The 18,568-nt window shown below is 39.3% G+C and overlaps 1 long non-coding RNA gene across 1 annotated transcript in view; it reads right to left on the bottom strand.

The window, feature by feature from the left end:
- The window catches only part of LOC109958548 (uncharacterized), a 12,747-nt gene extending 1,270 nt beyond the window's left edge, over positions 1–11,477 (bottom strand). Inside the window, exon 1 of the long non-coding RNA XR_002274697.1 lies at positions 11,372–11,477. This is a non-coding gene — a long non-coding RNA (uncharacterized LOC109958548). The remainder of the gene's footprint in view (positions 1–11,371) is intronic.
- Positions 11,478–18,568: the final 7,091 nt, after the last annotated feature.

Below are 18,568 nucleotides of genomic sequence, written 5' to 3'. Positions count from 1 at the left end.
TAGCAAACTTCATGCGGGCTTTCATGTGTCTTGCACTGAGGAGAGGCTTTCGTCGGGCCACTCTGCCATAAAGCCCCGACTGGTGGGGGGCTGCAGTGATGGTTGACTTTCTACAACTTTCTCTCATCTCCTGACTGTATCTCTGGAGCTCAGCCACAGTCATCTTTGGGTTCTTCTGTACCTCTCTCACCAAGGCTCTTCTCCCCCGATAGCTGAGTTTGGCCGGACGGCCAGCTCTAGGAAGGGTTCTGGTCGTCCCAAACGTCTTCCATTTAAGGATTATGGAGGCGACTGTGCTCTTAGGAACCTTAAGTGCAGCAGAATTTTTTTTTGTAACCTTGGCCAGATCTGTGCCTTGCCACAATTCTGTCTGTGAGCTCTTCAGGCAGTTCCTTTGACCTCATGATTCTCATTTGCTCTGACATGCAGTGTGAGCTGTAGGGTCTTATATAGACAGGTGTGTGGCTTTTCTAATCACGTCCAATCAGTATAATCAAACACCGCTGGACTCAAATGAAGGTGTAGAACCATCTCAGGGATGATCAGAAGAAATGGACAGTACCTAAGTTAAATATATGAGTGTCACAGCGAAGGGTCTGAATACTTATGACCATGTGATATTTCAGTTTTTCTTTTTTAATAAATCTGCAAAAATGTCAAAAATTCTGTGTTTTTCTGTCAATATGGGGTGCTGTGTGTACATTAATGAGGAAAAAAATGAACTTAAATGATTTTAGCATATGGCTGCAATATAACAAAGAGTGAACATTTTAAGGGGGTCTGAATACTTTCCATACCCACTGTACATATATGTAAAATGTAGTGGAGTAAAAATACAATATTTCCTTTGAAATGTAGTGAAGGAGCTTCGAATGGAAATACTCAAGTCAAGTACAAGTTTATCAAAGTTTTACTTACAGTAACTGTACCTTGTAAATGTTTGCAGCTGTATATAGCCAAATAAAGAGTCAACTATTGATCTATTTCAGTATTTAACAAGTAAGAGATGACATTTGTCTCTGTTCATGTCAGCTGATCTGTGATCAAGCAAAGTGATTTATAACATACACATTTTATTAATTGTCTTGTTATAGGCATGCTATGAAACATTTAAAATACAAACATTAGATTAAACAGAGCAAAAGTTCCCAGCATGATATTTTTCATGATTTAGCTGAACAAACATTCAGTGTTGCCACTATATAATCTTGTACCTACCTTTCCCCCGCAGAAAACACAGTGAAAACCCAAATCCACAGCTGTTTTCATTGAGACTGAGAGAAGTTTCTCTTTGATGGGAGAATGTAAATGTGTCATTTATACCTGTCTTGTCTTATATCATGATAAAGCAGTTCATACTCTGGGAAGAGGGAAAAAGAGAAATGCAAGCAGTAGCTTCATTCATCGCCTGTCCTGTTTCATTCACATGCTTGTGATTCTCTATCATGCTCCTCTCAGCAGCCGTCAAGAGGCCAGCTAACATTGAAACAAATCTCTCATATTCTGCTTTTTGATTTCATTCTTTCTCCCTGTCGTTTCTCCTATTAGCTTATTCATTCTTCACATGTGACTGCCAGCCTGTTAAGGTCATATTAAACCAAAGCAATCCACTTTAAATGGTTATCTACAACGCACATTATAAAGCTCTTTGCTGCCCTTTAAATATTGTGATTGGGTTATAGTGGGGGGTTGCTGTTTCGGAGCGCTGATCGCTCTCCCAGGAGCCTGCTTCAGAATATAAATTGAGTAATATTATAAAGGCGGGCACTCCAGAAGGACTGGGTAATGAATAGGATTCATGATCTGAGGAGGAACAGGAGGTCATGCAATGAAGTGAAATACTCTAATAACTCCAATCCAAACCCACTCAGATGATGATACATTAACTGAGAGACCCTTGTATTCCTGTTTCTCTCTCTTTCTCTCTCTGGTGCTGGACTATACAAGGTTTACAACTATGCCAAAAGCACTTGATGTGAAAAAAGAGGAACCTGATCCAGGTGGTAGTGACTATTTCACATTCTAATTTTGACCTTAATGTCATTGATAGTAGGGAGTCAGATCAAATCTCTGCAAATCTTATAATCTGCAAAGGAATTTTAAAAAAGCAGATTTGTATTGTATTAATTGTGCAACTTCATGATCTTCCACAAACGTCTCAAGGAATGTACCAGGCAGATCAGTCAACAGATTGCTCCCACTGAAGGCCTAAATACAAGATTTTAGCTGTAATCCCCCTGCGATTATGATTTTTTTCTGCAAAGAATTACATCCATCATCTTACATAGTAAGCTGTGTTTATTTGAGGTGGCCAGTGGTTAGTTTTGCATGTTATCCCTTCAGATAAAGACAAATTTAATAGTTGCTATCATTCGCCTCGTGCCTCTCGCTTGCACCTGAAGATGACTGATTTCATGTTATTTAACTGGGATTAACATTAAAGCTCTGCTCCCTAGTCATAACTTATCAAAAGATACTCAGTGAGCTTGTGAGTGACTCAGAATAATGTTTCTTTATATATTTATTTTATCCTTGAAGGAGAGTTCTTTTCTCTAGCTATGAGAGCCGTTTCTAATGTCACCCTCATGTTCTTTTTTTTTGTTCTTTTTTTCACACACGGGTAAACATTTAGATCATGATTTTAATAGAAGCCAGTAGGGTTTCCCTCTGTCAGAGGATGTTGATGGAGTGGATAGGAGTGTTGGAATGAGTTGGGCTTCTTGCAATCAGCCATTGGGAAAATGGTTAATTCCACTTGTGATGACACCAGCCCGGCAAGCACAACAGTTGTCGAGTGCTGAGACTGACCAGTAATGACTGAAAGAATGGACAGAGACTAGAGAAGGTGTGTGTGTGTGTGTGTGTCTATGTGGAAAGGAGTAGGGACAGAGAGAAAAAGGCTGAGACAAGATAGAGGAGTCAGTAAAAGAGACATTAGTAAAGTATGAGAGTAAGAGAAAGAAGGAGCAAGAGAGACACAGCTGCTTCTACACAATCACTTTTCAGTATCTACAGTCCCAGGCCAAAATACCATTAATACAAGTGTCAGAGGAGTCAGTGGAATCAGGCACAAGCGCAATGGCTTTGAGTGGCTTGAGAAGAAAATGGCCGGGATCCTTTGGGGGACAGGCCTGTCCGAGACAACCGTCCATTCTTTTGGCCCCTTTTGTGACGCTGCCTCTTTCCGTTCTCCTCCTTTAATTTTGTGAGAAGATTAAATTGCACGTGATCTCTAACGTCTCCGGTCCTCCGCTTGCCGTAGGTCAACGACCTCCATGCGGCTCAGATAATAGATACATCCTCTGTTTGTCTTGTGCTGAAATGCTCGTCCGCCACAGTCCAGTAACCCGCCATTGTCACACAGTCTGAAGCAATTAAGTAAAATGGTGGATAAAGCCTCAGTGTGTCCTTTCAATATTTATTACATCCTCTTTGTAAAAAGAGCTATTTAGTCGCTGTATCTAAAATGATCACTAATGCAATTACAACTGCACTTAGAATACACATTAAGGGTAATCTTCAGCCCTTAGAGAGGACTCCAATGCTCCAATGTGTGGAGATAACAGAAGAAACTTACAAAGGATGTCACATGTCTGTGAATAACAACTGCAATATGAAGCAAAACGCATGATGAAAGTGGTTCACATCAGCATTTCTTCTTATGTTTAAAGTTATCTGTACAATAAATGATCAATTATTTCTTAATTTTTCTCTTTCTGTCCTTATATTGTCTATCATATAGGATGAGCAGTACCTTCACGTCTCTGTACTGCTGCTCTTTGAGCAAAGCACCTTTGTTTCTTTGTCGGTTCAGACATGCTGGTTGTAACTCTCCTGCTCTCTGTTTCAGACAAATCAAAAGTACAACACATTGTCTTGATATGTGTTGTGGTCCACTGTGAAGAAGTTTGGTTTGTGCAATGAAAGAGTAGAGTTTGAAATTTTCAAACATGAAAGTAGGGATGGCGAATCAGCCAGGAAAGGGTGCTTTTCAGCAGGCTTACTAATAATAAGTCTATAGTTACAACACATGTAGTTAGCTAGATAGCCACAGACTTAATTAAAACCCATAAATTAGATGTGTGCTGTGCTTGTGGAGAAATTAACAACATTTTAAAGATAAAACTTTCCAGAAAACTGGACAAAAATGTTAAGTTGTGGGGACCAGAGTGTTTTAGAAACAGCTTTTAGTCATCCATCAGACAGTCAGCTTCCTCCTGTCATAATTCACAGCGATGTAATTGACAAATTTCCTGTTACCAATACTTGGGGGGTCATGATCGATGCAAGTCTGTCATAGGCTCCTTACACAGAATCTGTAAGACATGACAGCAGTGTATCCTTTTCCTTAGCAGGCTTAGATCTGTTGGTATTAGAGAGAGAAAAAATCAAGTAGACATATGACAGGCATATACATTCATCGATCTATAGCATAATTCCTGTCCAGGCTGACACCCCTCAGAAAAGCTAGAATAAAGTTACAATAAAATAGAAAGCCAAGAGGAGTCTAGAGAGATTAAGCATAGAAAGCTTGTTTAAAAAAATATGTTTTCAGTGCCGAAAACATTTTTAAGTCAGTCATACAGAAGTAATGCTGTATTGTAGTACTGCCTGGTTTAGTAGTCTGTCCTTTAAACACAGATCTAGGCTACATTAACAAATGTCTACTTGTTCAAAGATTAAACTTTGGATTCCTCCTTCCAGTTAGCCCACAATAAAATACCTGTGCAGACTGGTAAAAAGTATCTTCTTCGATTTCTCTCGTCTGCCCTCCAACAGATGATTTAGTAATTTTTTTTTTTTACTTTGTAAAGAACAGGCTGAAATGTTCATCAGTCCATATTGTTATTAAATAAAAATCAGGGTGTTGCTATGTCAGATCTGTATCCATAGACCGTGATAATTATGTAAGTGGGGGCTGTAGAAGTGTCTGTTTATGGCTATTGTTTGTGAATGTGTTGTTGGGATTGTTTATAATTGTTTGGTCTTACTTTGGAGCTGCCTTGTGTTGCTAGACAAATTGCATATTTTATTTGAAGTGTTATTTGAAGTGTTATCTGAGGACATATCTGAAGTATGTCCTCACAGTGGAGCTAATATACTGTATGTACCACAGGTCTAAAGGCAAGTTATGGTTTTCATTCAGAAAACAGATGAACACAACAGTGTGGTTTTACTCTGGATGATGTTCTTAGCTGGCTGGATAACATTTGTCATTGGTAAACAAATATTTATAAATCTCTGCTTTTGTTGAGAGTGGCTTCACTGTGAGGACAAAATTCTGCACTGCTTGCATATAGTTACTAGGGCTAATGTTAAGGCCAGCTGCTGATGGTCAGTATATCTATCCAAAGTACGGACTAACGTCTCGTTAAACTACAGTGTCAAAAGTTCTATATCTTAATGGGTTAAACACAAGATATGCAACATGTGGGTGTGGAAAGTTTGGAGCTGTTTGAAGACACTTTTTTCAAAGCTGTAATGAGTAAATAAAGTAAAGTAACAAGTTGTGTAACTATATCTTACTTTAAAACTGTCCTGTAAAAAAAAACAAACAAACAAAAAAAAAGAATGACTGTCCTTTGTGCCACCAGGTTATTACAAGTTAAATGTTATAGTTTAGTGACTTCTAGTGATGGTAGTAATTCTGACATGAGCAAAGTATAAGGAGCCATATTAGGGGGAGACTCTGGTGGATGGCTAGGTACATAACACATAGAGCTTTCTCAAAGGCAATCAGGGTTTAACTCCAGTGTGTGACATGTTTTTAAGTAGTTTCAACACATTCCCATTGCCAGGGTGTCAAATCCTGAGGCTTTGTCAAGTACCTTTTGCTTCTTATACTGACACTAAAAGGTGCCTTTGGTGTTATATAAAACGCTCTGGGTTTTCTTTACAGAACAGCGCCCGCTTGTGTCAGTACACAAAAATCCGCTCTCCTGTGAGAAAGTCAGGTGTTTGTTGGACCCATCCACCCACCCCCAACCATCTCTTGATGCAGATTTTTCCCCTTCATATACCACAATGCACAACCAGGCCTCTTGCTCATGGCATCAAACACTGCACTCTTTTGAAAACCCTGTGTGTCTCACACGGGTGCCAAAGGTAGACTTTGGCATTTGTGTGACATGCAAAAGCTACTTGACATATCGTCAATATTTGACACCCTGGGAATAGTTTTTGTTCCTAAACTTAACAAGGGAATTTATGTGGCTAGACGGAATGAAACTCTGATGGTTTCATTATCGTAATGGTATGTTTATTATCAGTTCCACTGCACCAGAGCCCTTAAGACAGAAGAGTTGTGACCCTGAGGAGTCAAACATGGTAGCAGGTCACGTGACTCATGTAGCTTCAAACAGTTCCAAAAGGACAATTAAGATCCATTGTTTTCTGTAGGGAACGGCAGGATTTATCAGCAAACTATTACTTCTAATGACTTGAAAACTTCTAATGACTTGTCGATCTCCTTCTTAATTCGCTCTGCACTACACTTGCTGTCATTTAAATAACTGTTTCCATGATGACAAAAGCCTGTAAAACTTGCCAATGTGACTTAAGTTGCTGTTAATGTTAGCGGAGTTCTTATAATTCTGCTTGCCAGTGTATTAGTGTTATTTCAGGAGATGGTCTTATGGGTCTTATGAGAGAGAAGGGACAAATGACATACAGTATATGGGTCATATAGGTTGGAGGACTTGTTTCCTACTGTTGCGGTTGAAAAAGTCATTACTTTTTCAATTAATAATATCTAATGAGTAATTGATAAACATTTCTAATAACTTGCCCGACACTGTTGATAGCGATGAACACGTTAAAGTTTTCATGAACTTGCCGTATCATAGGTTAGATAAAGTGTTTGAAATCAGAGACTATTGGAAACTGTGACATTGAGCCAGGTAACACAGTGTGGTTCACAATGACAAGGTTACATTTCAGTGCATAATCCATCATCCAGCACTGAAACCCTGACTCTTATATGTCTGTAGTCTGGACTAAATCTCTGAAACCTACTTCCCTCTGTGAGAACCAGTCTACTGACAGCTTGGAGGACTTCCCAGTTTGATAACACATGCCTGTCTGATTGGAGCCGGGCTGTCTCGCGGATGCTCAGAGGAACGTGCCTCTTCAATAGCAGATCAATCAGTCTATTAAGATAACCAGGGACATACTGTAGGTTCTTTGCCATGGTTTGAAAGTGTTCCGCAGTTTTAGTCATATCGAGTTTTTAGAGCTTGAACTGTAAACATTATGTGCATATAGTCATAGACAGCTTATTAAAATATTATAACCATCAAACATAAATACTGTAGGTCCAAATATTATCTACTGTATGTACATTTTTGCGTGAACGAGGTATCATCCAAAACAAAATGAAGTATTATCTAGGCTTTGGATTTTTAAGTGGTATATACATCCCTAATCGTGCAAAAATTCTTTGTGATACAGACAGATGGCATGTTTCTTATTATTTTGCATGTGAGTGATACATCTTGAGCCATGGCAGGTGGCTTGAATATTCATTTCATTTTGATAATTCCACAGATTACTGCAAGTGATCTTAAAGCTTCATCCGGCAAGCTTTATATGTAAAAATACCCAGGTCTTACCAGCCTAAACCACAAAGTGGGGTTAAGAGCAAAGAGGCGTGTCCCTGAAGAGTCACCCAGTTTGATAATAAAACAAACCATGGATCCAAACTGAAGGTTGCTGGGTGAAGGACACCTCAGAAGTACGTTTTCCTCTTCCCAGTGTTACAAGCAGAGGTCCATGCAATAAGCAGGCCAAGTAACAAGTCAGCTGACACCGCATCATCACATCAACTCCACAGATCTAGTTTCTCACCTCTCCCCACTGAGCTATATCCAGCAATTGTGCCCTTTTGTAAGCAACTTCTATAGAGGCTGCACAGAAAAGCCTCCAAGCCCAGAGGTCAGGGGCCAATGTGCTGATGGATTATGGGGTTTCACTGTGCCTGGTGTTGCTGACAGGCTTTATTGGTTGGGAGGATGAGCTTGTAACCCTTTATATAATTATTGAATTAAGGCCAGTGTGCCCCTGCCTTGCTGGCACTTGTCCCTGGATCAATGTGGAGATAATTTCAGAAATGAATAGTTAGTATCGATCAGCCCCCTTAGTGATGGCTTATCAGCCTCTCAGACAGGTCGCTGTAGATTATTGTGCCATTGTCATTTATGGCCACTGTCATAGAATTTGTATTTTTTTTGAAGCGGACCTGGTTCAAACAAAGACAATTCAATTTGCAATGGATTTTCTTTCTATCTGTTTTTTTCCACTGCTGCTTCACTGTGTGATACACAATAAGCAATAAATCACAATCATTTGTGTTTTTATCTCCTTCTTTCCTCTGTTGTTCATCTGACACTCTAGCGTTGGCCTGGCCTCTAAGGGCTCGGGGAAGAAGGAGGAAGAGGCGGACGAGTGTCAGCACTTGAACTCTGGCTGAGGGATTGAGTGAGCTTTGGTTTAGACAAACCAATGACCTTCAGGCCTGGTATTTGTAGGGGAGGAAAGTTAGTGTTTTTGTTATTTGGTGGTCTTAGTTTGGTCTTAATGAACAATCTGCAGTGGAGACACATGAACCTGACCTCTATATTATGAGCTCTTTCAATTTATTCAGCAATTTTTTGTTTAAAATTCTGATAAAATACTTATACCAAAACTAAAACATATGGCTGAAATTATGGCCAAGTCATGCAAATTACTGTGCCATTTAAAGTCACAGCTCTACCTACTACAGATGTGTTTGTATGTTTATTCATCTAGTAGCTCTTTATCTGAGCAGCGTGAGTCCCCCAGGTGTCATGTTTGTACTTTTCCCTCCTACCTTCTAAACTGTGAATGACAACATGTATCCATCAGAGGACTGGAGCTCGATTTCAATAGCAGCTCAGGGGGAATCATTCAGAGAAATGTAATTTACTCACTATTGGTCAGTTTGACCTCTGACCTCAATCACTTGACACGGTTACCATAGAAACCATTGAAAAAAAAACATGAAGGGAGTCAGATAGCATCATTTCAGCTGCTCATCCAGTACACACAGTGAAAGATAAAATGTCTGGCTGGCAGAACAAGGTAAAGAAATGGTAAAGAGAAGCAAATAAACCTGAATTAACTGGATTTACACCAAATCGAAGATGCGGGGGGTTCGTTAGACTGAGTGGTCTTGATCATTACATAATTATATCAACACTGTTATTTGTCATAATGCCAGACCCAGTCATTTTTTCCTGCTGCTGACAGATTAATTACAGCCAATTATTTCAAAAGTGTTCTCATACTAATTAGTCATACAGTTACACAGTGCTAATAGCTCAGGGATCAAAGAAAACAAATGACTATCATACATCATTTCAATTAACCAGCAAGATGGATTAATTAACACTCTGTCATTTTAATGCCCTGGGTGGTTGGATATGATGAGAGATGATCAGAGGAGTTTCACTTCAGCAATGGGGTTGAAGCCAAGGGCATCCAAGTGTTTTGTAAACAGTTCAAAATATGAAGGGCATAAAACTGCACCCACTGGCAGAGATATAAGACACACTATTACAATAATATTACTAATGTAGCATAATTATTGTTATTATTACGTTTGTGCTTATTTTCTCATTCCCTGATGCATTCATATACATTTATTTTATTCATTTTACCAAGAGTTAAAGTAATTTTTTAAGACTGCTAAAAAGGTTTACCATGCCACAGGAAGTATAATACACTTTCATTGAGCGGGTATCCTCACAAAGCTGTGCAAACTGCTTCAAAAATGATGGGCCAGGAGCTACCATCCCTTACTGAATTCTAAACTACTAAGTTACAGAAAACAGGATAAAAGCTTATACAAAACTCTTCTCACCCTAATTATCTCTTGACCTTTTATCTTCTTTTAAAAGACTGAAAGACTAGGACTACTGTAGGACAACTAGGTTACTTACTAACTTTCTCATTTGCTGATTGTTCTGTTAAAGCTAAAGTCACCTTTGTGCTGTTATCTTTCTCTGTAAGACACTGTAGTTCTGTGTATACATTACATTGTACAGTTGTTGATCTGTTGTGCAGTTAGCATTGCAAAATGAAAACTTTTTTTGCACAGTTTTTATATTTATTATTTTATGTTTTTACCTTTTGTTGTACGTTACATTATAGTTCTTGTATTGATGTCCTCAGCTTTTTGCTCGGTTTTTGATTTTGTGTGAACTGAATTTTAAAAAAATCTTGTTAACAAACTGCATTCTTCTTCTCCAGGTGAAGTAAAAGTTGTATTAAAGTCCCTGACGCTGTATTTTACTTATAGTTGCTTCACTTGTTCTGACTGTACAAAACACTATTTTTATATTCATCTGCTGAAGGTGGGAAGTTTCTCTGCTCACCTTAAATCTGGGATTAAAATGTAAATACACAAGGAGGATTTATGACATCACATTTCACATGAGGTTTTTCATTAAAATATGAGTAATAGATGTAATTTTAAGAAGCTTTAACTAGCTTAATAATTAAATTTAAGGTTTTTGGATGTGACAGGACATTTCTTAACAATAATAAACATGCAGTTCAGGTTGTGCAGTGGTCAGGGTTTGGTCTTGTTTTGGGTATAGATAGGTTCTTCCTCAAGGTTAGAAGACCTTTGGCATCCTGGCTACAATAAACACACAAATAGTAAATACCCAGTTTGTGCAATGGTCAACTACAGAGAAGACAGTCTCCTTAAAACATGACTTTAGGCAATCTTTGGCATCATACATCTGCCCCAGTGGTGAAGTCAGGCATTAGTGGCATATGAGGGTCCAGTATTCATTCTGATGTGGCACAGAAACTACAGTCCTGCTCAGTCCTTTCTGCATAATGAAAATAAGCCCCTGATAGTTTGTGGATGTTCTGACAATATGAGAAATACAGCACACTGTATTATTATTATTATTATTCATTAAAAATATTATTAGCTCCTTTCCATATTTTTGTAGCTTGCACCTGAATCTTTGCTCTTTGCAGTTTGGTTTTTCTGTTCTCTTACTGTCATCTAACAGATATTAGCATCACAGTTTACAGACATCTGGCAGGCTTTAAAAAAAAAATAATTAAAAGCACTCATTGTTCATCTACTTTATTTCAACAACATTTTGGGTTAGAATTCAGACAAAAGTTAATTTCAGTGAACCAGATATGCTAACTGTTGCTGCTACACCTGTTGCATTAAGATTCACTGTGCTTTATGAAATTCCTGCTATTTTGCTGCAAAAAAAAAAAAACACTTGGACACCCACAACAGCCAATGAAATTTTTTTTAAATCCTGCCAGATGTTGAGGGCTAACTTGCACTAGCCTCCTCGTTTCTTTACTTCCAACTCACCTCCAGCTTGTGCTGCAAGATGTGTAAGCTGTGTTGATTTTTTCTTCTCTGCCAAGATTTCATCCACAATTGTTTTCTATTTTTTTTCTCCATGGCTATTTAATGAGATGCCCCTGTGGGTTGTACAAGAGGAAATGACAAATGACCATATGGGTGGTATAGGTTGGACCTGCTGAAGCTTTCAATTGTATAAAAAGTGGCTGTTGTCTCTAGTGTTACATTCTGCACTTTTAAAAAGCATACCCCTAAATGTGGTGCTATGCGGTGTGGCCAGGCCCACCGCAGGCCACCCCCCAGCTCAACCACTAAGCTGCTCTCATGTCCAATTGACCGATATTCTCATTAGTGCTTTTTTAACCAAAACAGCAGAAACAGAATTAGTGTGTCCATGACAGCGTGACCAACTCTTTGAGTGAGGTCCTCAATCAGTTTCTGCAGTTGAACGTTCATCATCAGAAGACAGCACACAGGCCTTGCTGACTCAGACTGTCAGTCAGCCTGCCTGCTGGATTTGTCTGTTTCTTTCTAATGAAACCACAAATTGCCAGATGTTTCCTAATTTTTCAGATATGTCTATATTTCGTCCAAACTTAACGGCTCATACAGAGGATTGAATTTAGCTTTAATCTTTAATCTTTACTGCTGCACTGGAACCCCTGGGAAGCTACATCTCTCATTTCACCTCCTCTCATGTCTTGTTGACCTGTAGCGATTAGACAATATATCTACATTGTTGACCTTACTAATGAAAGTTTGACATTGATTTCTAAATAGGCTTTTGTGGTGTTTTACTGTAGAGACTGACGTGTTTAGCCCTCATTCAGTGTTGGAAGCTGCAGGCAACAGTTTTCCACTGGCTAATCCAACTCAATATGGCAGACACACTCACTCTTCATTTAAACAAACAAAAGCAGCACATAATGATCAGCCCTGCCATTATGGCCGATTGATTTGATCTGGTCCAGGGCTCTGTGGATTTATTTTCTTTTATGGCCATATAGATGCGCACCACAGCCTCAATATGCATCACAAGTGTGTGCGCATGTGTATGTCAGTCCCTATCCAAACAAATGGAGGCGGTTTGGGCCAAAGAGCCTGGAGCACTGCTTGTCCTTTAATTTCCATTTACATACTGGCAGAATCATTAATTTCCCTAATATTTCCAATTCCCCTATTATTTGTCACCCTCCATCCCCCACCCACCCCTCTGATACTTGTGTCAGTGTGAGGCCCTGTCAGTGACATCAGACTACAGGATGTTCCATAGACGGGTCATCATTTCCCTTAATAAGACGTGTTTACCTTGTTTCTGTTTTCCATTAATGTTTATTTTGGTGAATAATATGTGTTGTATGTATTGTTACAGTAAGTAAGAATGGTAAAACTGATCACTAATCAGTGATCAAAACAGAACACACAACCACCACTGCACAAAAAGGTGATTTAAATATATTTACTGTGGGTTACATGGAATACATTTCATTTATTTCTGAAATTTTAGAGAAGCCAGTACAGTATATGCACAATTTTTTAATAGTTTTAAGCACACTGTAAACATGTTAGTAATTGTGTGATTAGTGTTGCAGCAAGTTCATGTTAAGATCCAGGAATCATGATCCTGGGATCTGGTAAATCAGACATACTGAGTTTGAGAGAAAACTCATGGCTACTTTAAGTAAGGCAAACGTAAGTAGGAAACTTTCTAGTTGTAAAGTCATAAACATAAATGACCAGTCATCAAGTGTCATATGGAGACAACCTCTGTTATATACTTCTATTTTTTTATTCTTAAAAAGGCTAAAGGATATAATGCAGTAATTTTCTGAATAGTTGTACCATCTTGATATCCCTTGGAGTTATGTACATATTGAACAATTCTGCAGTCCACAACCAGCGGCATGGTGATGCAGTGGTCAGCAATGCCACCTCACAGCAACAAGGCTCTAGGTTCAAGCCCTGGCCAACCAGTTGCCTTTCTATGTGAGTTTGCATGTTCTCCCCGTGCCTGCATGGGTTCTCTCTGGGTACTATAGCTTCCTCCCACAGTCCAAAGACATGCAGCTTAGGTTGATTGGAGAGTCTAAACTACCCATAGGAGGGGGCATGGGTGTGTGTGGTTGTCTGTCTCTAAGTGTCAGCCCTGTGATAGACTGGCGACCTGTCCAGGGTGGACCTTGCCTCTCGCCCAGTGTCAGTTGGGATTGGCTACAGCTCCCCCATGACTCTCGTTAGGATAAGCAGTATAGATAATAGATGAAGTCCATGGTGGACTTTTACGCACTGTACAATTAATTTGCTTTTTATTGACTACAAACACAACATTTCCTTAACCCTAAGTGTTTTAGTTGCCTAACCATAACCATTCCTTACATAATCACCCCATTGTAATTTTTACAATAAACTGTCCTAAACAAATCTAATGCAACAAGACCTGGTCAACATATGGCACACAGTGTTAAGCTAAACCATTGTTACCAGGTTGTTCGGACCACGACAACTGTCTAGTGTTACTATATATGTAGAATAATGACAAATACTGATGCCCTAGTTACAGTGGTCATTATAAAAACACTGTCAAGTAATGCCAAACTACTTTATCCTCATTATACAGTATAGGGAACAGTGCAATCTATATTAGCCTGAATGTTGGCACTAGATGTAAATCATGGGTATATTTCATTACTGGGCTGCAAATAGAGGTGAATAGAGTGCTGTAGGGATGACAAATTTTTGTAGGCCAGTCCAGAAGTTAGCATCAACCTGGTTCCCTTGACAAAAAGCCAATGGGATTTTTCCACAAGGTTATGGATTATTGCAGAAAATAAGCTCTGTGACAAGCAACAGTTTATGACACTTACATGTGTGGTTCAGCAAGATAATCTTCACAAGTGATCATCACTTTTATAATTTTTCAAGCCCAAATACGTTCACAGCACGGCTTTCAACTTCTAGAAAATCTTTTCTTCTTAGCGTGACCTGATCTAGCTAGTGAGCATGGCTGTGTCAGTTAGAATAGTTTGCAAGTGTGCAAGTTTAAAAATAGCTAGGCTGTAAAGGTAGGCTAGTGAGTAGCTGAGTCTCGGTGATGGCGTTTAACATCCCTCTGTAGTTTCATTTAGCCACTTGTTGGCAACCACCTTTTTTTAAGACACTCAAAAGCAAAAAAATCACAAGTCGGCTATTTACCGTTGTATTTTATGTCATAGAACAAAACATGTATTGTACTTGTGGTAACCACAGACCTTATTTCAAGCAGCTAACCAAAAAAAAAAAAAACTCGTTCAAAAAACCATTGAACTGTACCACAAGGAAACAAGAACTGAAAAAAATGTTGCCTCAGTTTTGAGTTTTAGGACTCACTACTATGGTACTCTATTAGGTGAGTAGAAAATTAGCAACATTGCTCTAATGATAAAAGACAGGGTTGTTAAATGGCAGGCAGCAGGGATAGCTGCAGATTGCTGGCACATATCTGTAATGAGATAAAGTAAATATACAATATGCTACTGTATTTTGCAAAAAGGTACTGGAGAGCCCTGCAGTAAAGGGTTATAAAACACAAGAGCATAAACATACCAAGATAATTACAAAGGACTCAGTGCAACATCTGCCTGAGCTTAAATTTCATGTTCACTGGTTATAATTGCATTCTGGCAATGAGGAGATACATCAAAATGCTTTTTGTTTATGATTAAGCTGGGGCCACTGAAATGAATTCCATCACTTAACTTTCTGTCAAAGGGGATTATAGAGCTTCATAATGCAGCCTGTGAAATATCAATACTACAGGATGGGTCCATTTTTGCACACTGCTCTTTTGTTTGGTTGTAAATGAACTGCATCAATTTCAATGACCACAGAAACCATATAACAATGGACACACTGGATGAGATCCATGAAGCAAAAATATACTCTTGGGGCATAAAAACAGAGAATGCAACAGGCACTGAAAAAAAAAACTAATTCATGTCTTTGGTGATTAAACAATGCAATTCAACAAAATGATGCATTTTGCACATTTTAACTAAATCCAAAGCATTAGTTTTGCAAGCAGAATTTCTACAGTGACTGTGACCTTCCTGTATAGATTTTACTAAGCCAGGTAAGTGCTTTGCATGTAGACATTTTGTATTGGACCTGTCGCTGGCATCAGAAGCCCAGTAGCTGCAATTACTTGCTGATCATCGCCACAAGCCAGATAATAATTAGAGGTTGACAAAATTCAGGGCCAGGTTGGAGAGCTATTGATTTCCCCATGTTCCTTCTTGGGAAGGATCAAGAAAATAAGACATGGAATTTACTGTCTTCATAAAAGTTTTAGTAAATCAGGCCTTTTTAACGGGCAATCGACAGTTTTTTTCATTACCATACATAGTGTTCTCTAAAGCGTTTTTGATTATTAGCAATAAGCTCTCTCCTTTGTGTCTTTCATGCACCAATAAATAACGGCTCCTTTGGAATATTTGGAGGTAATTTTAATCACCCGGTAGCACATATAACCCCAGTGAGGTTATAACAGGATTACCTTCCAATTTTGCATTGACAAAAGCTGCCTTAAGCTTTCAGCTGAGAAATGCACATATGAAGGTGTGCAGAAAGCAAAAACCAATACACAGACCCACTGCTAAAAGAAAAAAACACACAGAGCATGTGACTATGCTCTGTAACCTTTTGCTCTAACAACATCAGGAACATCAGTTTCAGGTGTTCCAGATGGCTACAATAGTTATTCAAAGAATTTATCCATGGGTAAGGTTTGAATGAGAGAATTAGAATTGACAGAGACATGAAGAGCCAGCTGACACAATACACTAATGTTCTGTATGCATGGAGGCAAAGTCAAAAGGAGTTGGATTTGAGTTGACGCACATCCTAGAGGTGTGCAGACTGAAGCCCGGGGGGTCATTTCCCTTCCTCGATGGACAGACTATTAACTTTTTGATTGGCAGTGGAGTTGATGTTGCCTGTTCATCATTGAGCCCTGTCGATTTCTCAGCATCTGGAAACAGCACATAAATTCAAAGGCCCGAGTATGAACAGTGCGTCTCAGCATCCTCTGAAAGAGCTGCATCACATAGCCATGAAGAAAAACAGCAGCATTTCACTGACACTGATTTGTTTGCTGGCAAAAAGTCACAGAAATAAATGACTTGGAACACTCTGTGGTAGAGAAGATGCTGAGTGCTGATAGCCTGTCTCGGAGTAGTTTTGCAGTATTTTGTCTTTCTTTTTGCTTTATTTCTTACTGCTGTTGACAGGAGAGAAACAAAATCTCACTCGGCTGGACGAGATGATTTCAGCAATTTCTTTAGAAAAATGGTGACAGCTGGCCTACAGTGGAATATTTAAGTGAAAGAACTTTCCGAACCTTACTTCAGCCTACACTTTAATTACTTGTTAGTCTTTTTATAGGGGAAGAAAATATGGCTGTCAGGGTTTATGGGGGGGCAGAAAAAAGGGCTGACCTGTTTTATCTGCCCTTGCACATGCATCAGTGTAATGATGACAAAACGGGATGTTAACTAATGATTAGTAGAAATGGTTGCAGTTAATTAGTTGGTCCTTCGTTTATCGTTCCATTTGCACATTTTGGGGAGCAATCGTAATTAATTAGGGCCATCATGCCGAAAGGGGTGAGGTGGAACCCTACAGCCAAGTTAATCAGGCTGCAATGAAAGCTCCATTATCCTGCTCCGTCCCGTTGGCCTGTGATCTATTAGCATTATCTAAAAGCTGCAACAGGATCAACGATGAGGCTGAAAAAAAAAGAAAGAAGGGAAAGAAAACTCATGGCAACATAAGCAGGGTGGCTTTGATCAGCCTAGTTCGTGGGTCACTGATTATATGGGAGAATCTCACATGATATTGTGTCATTGCATAAATCCAGATTGTTGGTACTGAGTGCAATGGAAGTGATGTTTAGTACAATATATGTGACTGGATCTGTCTGCATGGGCAGCGCCACTGTCTCAATACAGCTCTGATTGAATGAGTGAGGTTTGTGTTTGTAGAAGAAGTTGAGGGTAAAACAGCCACTTAACATCTTCCTTCATTACCATGAACTTGGGCACTGTAGTTTATTTTGACCCAACAATCTGCTCCCAGAAATACTCACTAGCACACTAATTGTGTATCAGCTCTCGGCTGAAAATTGTCCCTGACAAATGCTTATTTACTCCTGTTGGAGTATAGTTTTCTTACAACCTCAGCGTGCAGCTGTTTTAGGAAATTACATAGATTCATAAAAATGGAACTATATACACTCACTGGCCACTTTATTAGGTGCACCTGTACATTCATTCATCCATTATCTATATCGCTTATCCTAAGGAGGGTCACAGGGGGCTGGAGCCAGTCCCAGCTGACACTGGGCATGAGGCGGGGTGCACCCTGGACAGGTCACCAGTCTATCACAGGGCTGACACTTAGAGACAGACAATCACACACACTCATTCGTATGAACAATTTAGAGTCACCAGTCAACCTAAGCTACATGTCTGTGGACTGTGGGTGGAAGCTGGAGTACCCAGAAAGAACCCACGCAGGCACAGGGAGAACAGTACACCTGTACAATTGTATGCAATCCACTTCCGTCTTAACATCTGTGTTTATGAAGCTCAAGATGTTTTAGTTTTTGGTGAAATTGCCATAAATGTATATGTAACCCTTTTGCCACCCGGCTCGTTGTAGCAAGGAAGCGACTAGTTAGTATATACCCCTCCAAGCTCAAATAACACAAATTGGCAAAGGGACATTCCAATGTATAACAACTTTGTCTAGGGTTCAGTATGGTTCTCACCCTTAAAACACCAATTAGAGAGACCCCAGAAATGACATTAAATTAAATAACCAGAATATGTACATCCGGTACCTGTAATTTACGGATAATTTTTCCAGAGACTGTTTCACAGTATATAAATGAAAAACACACTCCAAATGCAGTTTAACTTTGTGTATTAACTAAAAGAAACAAAACACAGGTCACAGTTTTATGCAACAAATACAACAAATAATGTTTCAACCCCACAGTCTACCTGGGTGCACCCTTAGAGTTTTATGCTAGCATGTGTTGGCGCGCGTTGGAGCTCGTGTTCATTCAGATCCAATGCAATAATCCTACCAGTGTGATGAAACTCCTCCTTACCAGCCCAAGAACACAGACCGTCCACACCCGGAAACCCCACGGCCCTGTCGTCG

The sequence above is a fragment of the Monopterus albus genome, unplaced genomic scaffold (genome assembly GCF_001952655.1).
Source record: "Monopterus albus unplaced genomic scaffold, M_albus_1.0 scaffold33.1, whole genome shotgun sequence".
Taxonomy (NCBI): Eukaryota; Metazoa; Chordata; class Actinopteri; order Synbranchiformes; family Synbranchidae; genus Monopterus; species Monopterus albus.
The sequence above is the reverse complement of the archived record's forward strand: the minus strand, read 5'-3'. Positions and strand labels throughout refer to the sequence as shown.